The following is a 5,215-nucleotide window of genomic DNA, read 5'->3' on the forward strand; positions in this document are numbered from 1 at the left end:
AAAAAATCGGAGAAAGAAATAAAAAAGAAGTAAGACCATTTTGAAGCAGAACAATCATTACAGCATGAAAGCTCATGAACTCTGCATAACAAAAGCCAGTGCCACTTTCCTGATGCTATCTGCAGGAATGGCTTCTGCTGAGGAACCCACTGTGTGGTCCAACTCCTCTCTCTGGGGAATATCTTCACTTGTGAGGTCTTAGAGGGTAAATCGAGCAGCCATTGCAAGACTGAGGGCAGTCTTGAACTAAATTTAATATTCTTAGTAGTTTGTAAGTGAGCACCAGATAAATTATTATTTTTTGCTCTATGTGGCCTGTGTTTTAGACTGATCACAGCAAAACTGTCCTCAGGGTGTCGGAATAGCTGCGGTTTGAGGTTCCACATGTCCAAGGGAAGTCATTTTTCTCTTTGTTTGGAAACTGATAAAGCACCTTGTGGAGGGTAGGAAAAGATAAAGTGCGCTCAGAGGAAGAAAGCTTCCTCGGGGGAGGGAGGCTTTGGTTCTGCCCAGAGAAACGTCTGAATGCTAATTGTAGGTGGGAGAAAGGGGGGCACAAGCCATCAAGTTGCCTAGGAGGAGGCTTGTGGAAAGGGGAGGGGGAAATATTTGGGAAATACTGCCTTTGATTAACACAGACTTAATTGGAACATAACAAAGAGGCTTAAAAAAAAAAAAAAAAAAAGTTTGGCAAATTAAATCCCTCCAGTGACATACATCTGAGGAAGCCAACGGTGGCCTACGGAGAGTCTGAATGGGCAATGTGGAAAGTTTTAGGGGTGTGTAATTTTATCTGTGGGGTTATGACAGGCGTCATTTTGAAACATGGTGACTATCAGAACTAATTAATTCTCCAAGCCCACAGGATGCATTAAGATAGAGCTGCAGCTGGTATGCTGAGGAATGCCACGCACACGGCAGAGGCCATCGCTTTTATCAGTGTTAATGAGGGAGAAGGCACAGACAGCTGATCTAAACCCGAATGCGTTCACGATGCATACAGCTGATGGCAATGCAGACTGCCAGTCAAGGGGTGGTCTTAGCCATAGATTAGATCCTCATAGTGGCCTCTTCAGCTTTCTTTCTCTTCTCTCTTTTTTTTGTTCTCAAAAGAGTCTTTCAGCTGGTGAAATTGTAAACAAAAGGCATTCTAGCTGAGGCCATAGCAGAGAGGGCTTTGCTAGGGAGATATCAGGAGAGCAGCAGCGCAACCCTAGACAATGTTATTTACTATGAATTTTAAGGTGGTGTTAGGTGGTGAGCTGTAAGGCTGAGTGTGTAATCAGCACTGTGCTCTAAAAGGAATGACCACAAAATCATGCTCAGGGCTACCGCTTCTACCCTTTCATGCCTTAATAGCACGCTGCTTAAAAAAATGAAAGTTCATCTCTAGCCATTGGTAAGGCTCTATGTCCTGTAGGTCCAGCAGGATATGGGATGTACAAATAACTCCCAGATTTGTAGGAAGCATTGCCTGTGTTCAGCTGTGTGACAGGCCAAGATGTACAGGGGGATGAGGCTACAGGTCTCCTGGCTGGCAATGCCATGGGGATGAAGGGAAAGAATTAGTGACCCAGACTTGGAAGTGCTGGTGGTGTAAAGGACTACTGGAGCCATCTTTGTGTCCCTGTGTCTGCTCTGCATCATTTCCTGCACTGCAGTTCTTGAGAGACCAGACTCTGGGCCCATGTTGCTGCTAGCTAATGGTATGATAAATGCAGATGATGTTGCCTTGGTGCAGTATTGTGACTTTTTTGAACATGCACTGTGACTCCTCCTGGCAACATACCAGTTTTAATGATTCTGAAGAGTGTTATTTATTGGACTACAAATATAACACGTACTCCTCACAAAAATTTGGAATAAAATGAATCACAATTATGAGATGGTGGATGAATACACCAAAATAAACAGAAACAAAATTAACATCTGCCTGCTTGCATAATAATGTCAGCATGTAAGAAGCTTCAGCTTTAAGTTGCGATCAAAGGAAATTGGAAACTGGCAATGACTCCTAGTGGGCTTACACAAAATCAGAAGGTGGGTCAAATGGATCTTGATGGCAATTCTCAATCAAACCTATTTTATAGTTTGTAAACATTCAGACAGCAAGAAGAGTAGGGTTGTTTGTACATGTGTTTTGTATTTCCGCACTTCTGCAAGGTTGCAGAGTGTAAGGCCAAAATACCAGGAAAACTCTGAGATTCCAGTACTTAGAGTGGATAGAGGGATGTGGAGCGTGGATTTCTGGTGCTGCAAATGTTGCATTAGTTCCTCCAACCCCATGGCAGACAAGAAGGAGAGAGCATGGCACACAACTTTCAGATCTTAGCAGTCAGCTGTGTCAGAACTAGGGACATTTGGAAATCCCAGGCACCATAACATAAAGGAATTCATGCAGTCAGGGGAAGCAGCAGAGGCTGTGTTATTACTGTGGTGTTATTACCTGCTGATTTCCTTCCTTGCTCTAGACAATGTACTTCACAGTGTAGTTCACTGTAATTTTGGCCTACATATAGCTTGTATGCTTTCATAGTAATGCCTTTGTTTTGCACAGTCAGACTTAAAGAAAGTTAGCATAATATAGTAAATAATTCACTAGTAATAGAACTGAATTGCAGATAATGATGAGGAACAATCAACTTTTTTTTTTTTTTTCCCTTTTAAATATAGCCTTTATAAAATTATCCAAATGGGTGTTTACGGGTATAGTGAATTGATTTCAGTCAATTATCTTGTCTAGGAAAAACCATTTCAAAATTTGTTTGGGAAAGAAGATTGTGCAAAAAACAAGCTCGCATAACTTCCACAAATGGAATAGCGCAATGATACCTTCCCTCGCCTTTGTGCCTCCAATATATAAACTCGCTGTGGTTTGCATCAGGCTACTGGGTTCTGTTTTGTGCTAGGCTCTATGGATTTTACAAGTATACAGCTGCATTTCTTCAGTAGTCCTGAATCTGTGACTCGGGGGCGGCACGTTGTGCGCAGGGACATCAGGCGTTGCATGGAAGAGCAGGGGGGCCTGCATGGGTCACCTGGCCACGGGCCCAGCAATGGTCGTAAACCGTTGCCCTAAGCCACAGAGTTGGACTCGGCGTAAGGAAGCTCCAGCTGTGTTTTTGGCTCTGTTGCTCACAGATGTGGACAAGCCACTCTTCCTTCTGCTTTGGACGCCTCTTCTCCTTTCTGCCTGTTCAAGCAGGGTTTGGCGGTGGTGGCTGCCTCCTCCCCGGGTGAGGATGGGCAGCGGTGGGTGGCTGCAGTACGAATCGATGCTGAGGAGGAGGCCTCGCTTCCTCACCCGCATCCCCCATCCCTCTGGGCCGACAAGCTCCGTCCTGCCGCAGGCTGCAGCCCAGGGGCAGGGGGCAGCGGCCGCCTTTCCACCTGCCCCCACCCTGAGGCCTGGGCCAGGCCCGGGCCCGCTCCGGGGCCGCTGCGCTCCCACCCCGCGGCGCCACCGGGGGGCAGCAGAGGCCGAGCCACGGCGCCAGGCGTGCTCTGAGCCTCGGCTAGCACCTGGCACGTTGGTGCCACCACCGGGAATGGGAACACCAAGGGATTCCAGCTGTAAAAAAATACTGGAAACTCTAAAAAAGCACACAAGTGTGAAGCCAGTGTAGCTGGCAACGAGATGAGGCTGAGCACGCTCATGCAAAGAATCCTCTGTAAGGGCACATGCATGTCGCCAGGCTCTGTACAGAGGTGAGCAGGCACTAGTAGGGAACCCGGCCTTGTCTTCATCTTAAATGTAGACAAGTTTATGACATGTCCAATATATGTATATATATATATATAAAAGCTACAATTTTGAAAGTTTTGTTGGAGAAGTCAAGTAATTAAAAGTATGAAGAGACCAGAATTAAATGTGTTTCCCCAAGAGGATTACTCAGGTCAGCAAGTAGAGGCAGTAGCACAAAACAAGAAAAAAACTAGGTTATGGAGGGTTTATAAATTAGAAGATTTCTAGGTTTTGAGTACTTGACTTGTTTTCAAATTTCAGAAGTGGAAATATTATACTTGTGTATATACATGTATATATTAAAAAAAATGCACAAAGAAAAAAAAACACACCTGTAAATGGAGTTTTGAATTTATTTATTTATTTTTTAAAAATTCACCAAGGTTGTGCACAATTGAAACTGAAGCCTGATGATTTGAAACCCTAAGCTGGAACAAGGTTAACTCTTTGGCTCTAGTAGCATCACTTGTCTTTGCAGATGCATATTGTCCTGGCCCTGCCAGATATTCTTCCAAGTCTCTCATCTAGCACTGCATGTCTCTCAAGATGAGAGAATGTATTTTAACACCATTTAGCCTGAACGATATTCTCACAGTGTAAAGACACTCTTTCACATTCATGCCCTCCTTAGGCATCCCTTGTGCATCATCAGTGATATTAGACCAGCCAAAATTTGGAAAGCTCTGCAGCCCCAATGAGTTGTACCCTGTCTGTGTAATTACATGTGACAAACGCTGACGAGCTGTGTGTAGTTATTTAGAGATAGGGAGTAGCACTGTAAGACAATGAATTTAAAACTTCAAAATAAAAATAATAATAAATTATTGCCTGTGGATGTGAAATTACAGTAAAACTTCAGGTATCAGATGGAAAAATTACATTATTATAGAAGAACACTGTGGCATAACATTGTGAACCCATTGTGACTTCCCATGCAGCAGTTAGCTAGAATCCAGAAGCAGCAGCCTTTTCTTTCTTGTAGAAAACATACAGATTGTGAATAACTTAGTTCTTCCTGAACTCAGAAAATAAATATTCACAGGTCCAGGTGAAGAAATGTTACTGCAGGAAAAAAAAATAATCTGTCACCTTTCTGTCTTGCTTACTGGGTTCAAAGTCTGCTGAGGAACCCAAGGACTCAGAGCAATTCAGGTGCCTAAATGCAGACATTTAGTGCCCCTTCAGATATCCTCAGATGTTCAAGACTGGTGTGTGCTGTGGCCTCTGGAGCAGCAGCTGGCAGCCACGTGGGATACGGGAGGAATCTAAAACAATCCTATGTAACTCAAAAAACATGCCACGGGCATAAGGACCACAATGAAAACAGAAAGCATGAAGAAATGCAGTTTATGGGGATATTGAGAGCTGGGCCTAGAATGACCACAGATGTTTCCTTCCCGAGTTTCCATTAGACAGAATTCTACAGATATACAATTTTTAAGACATGCATTTACTTCCTGTTCAGTAGTT

The sequence above is a fragment of the Cygnus olor genome, chromosome 1 (assembly GCF_009769625.2).
Source record: "Cygnus olor isolate bCygOlo1 chromosome 1, bCygOlo1.pri.v2, whole genome shotgun sequence".
In the NCBI taxonomy this organism is placed as follows: Eukaryota; Metazoa; Chordata; class Aves; order Anseriformes; family Anatidae; genus Cygnus; species Cygnus olor.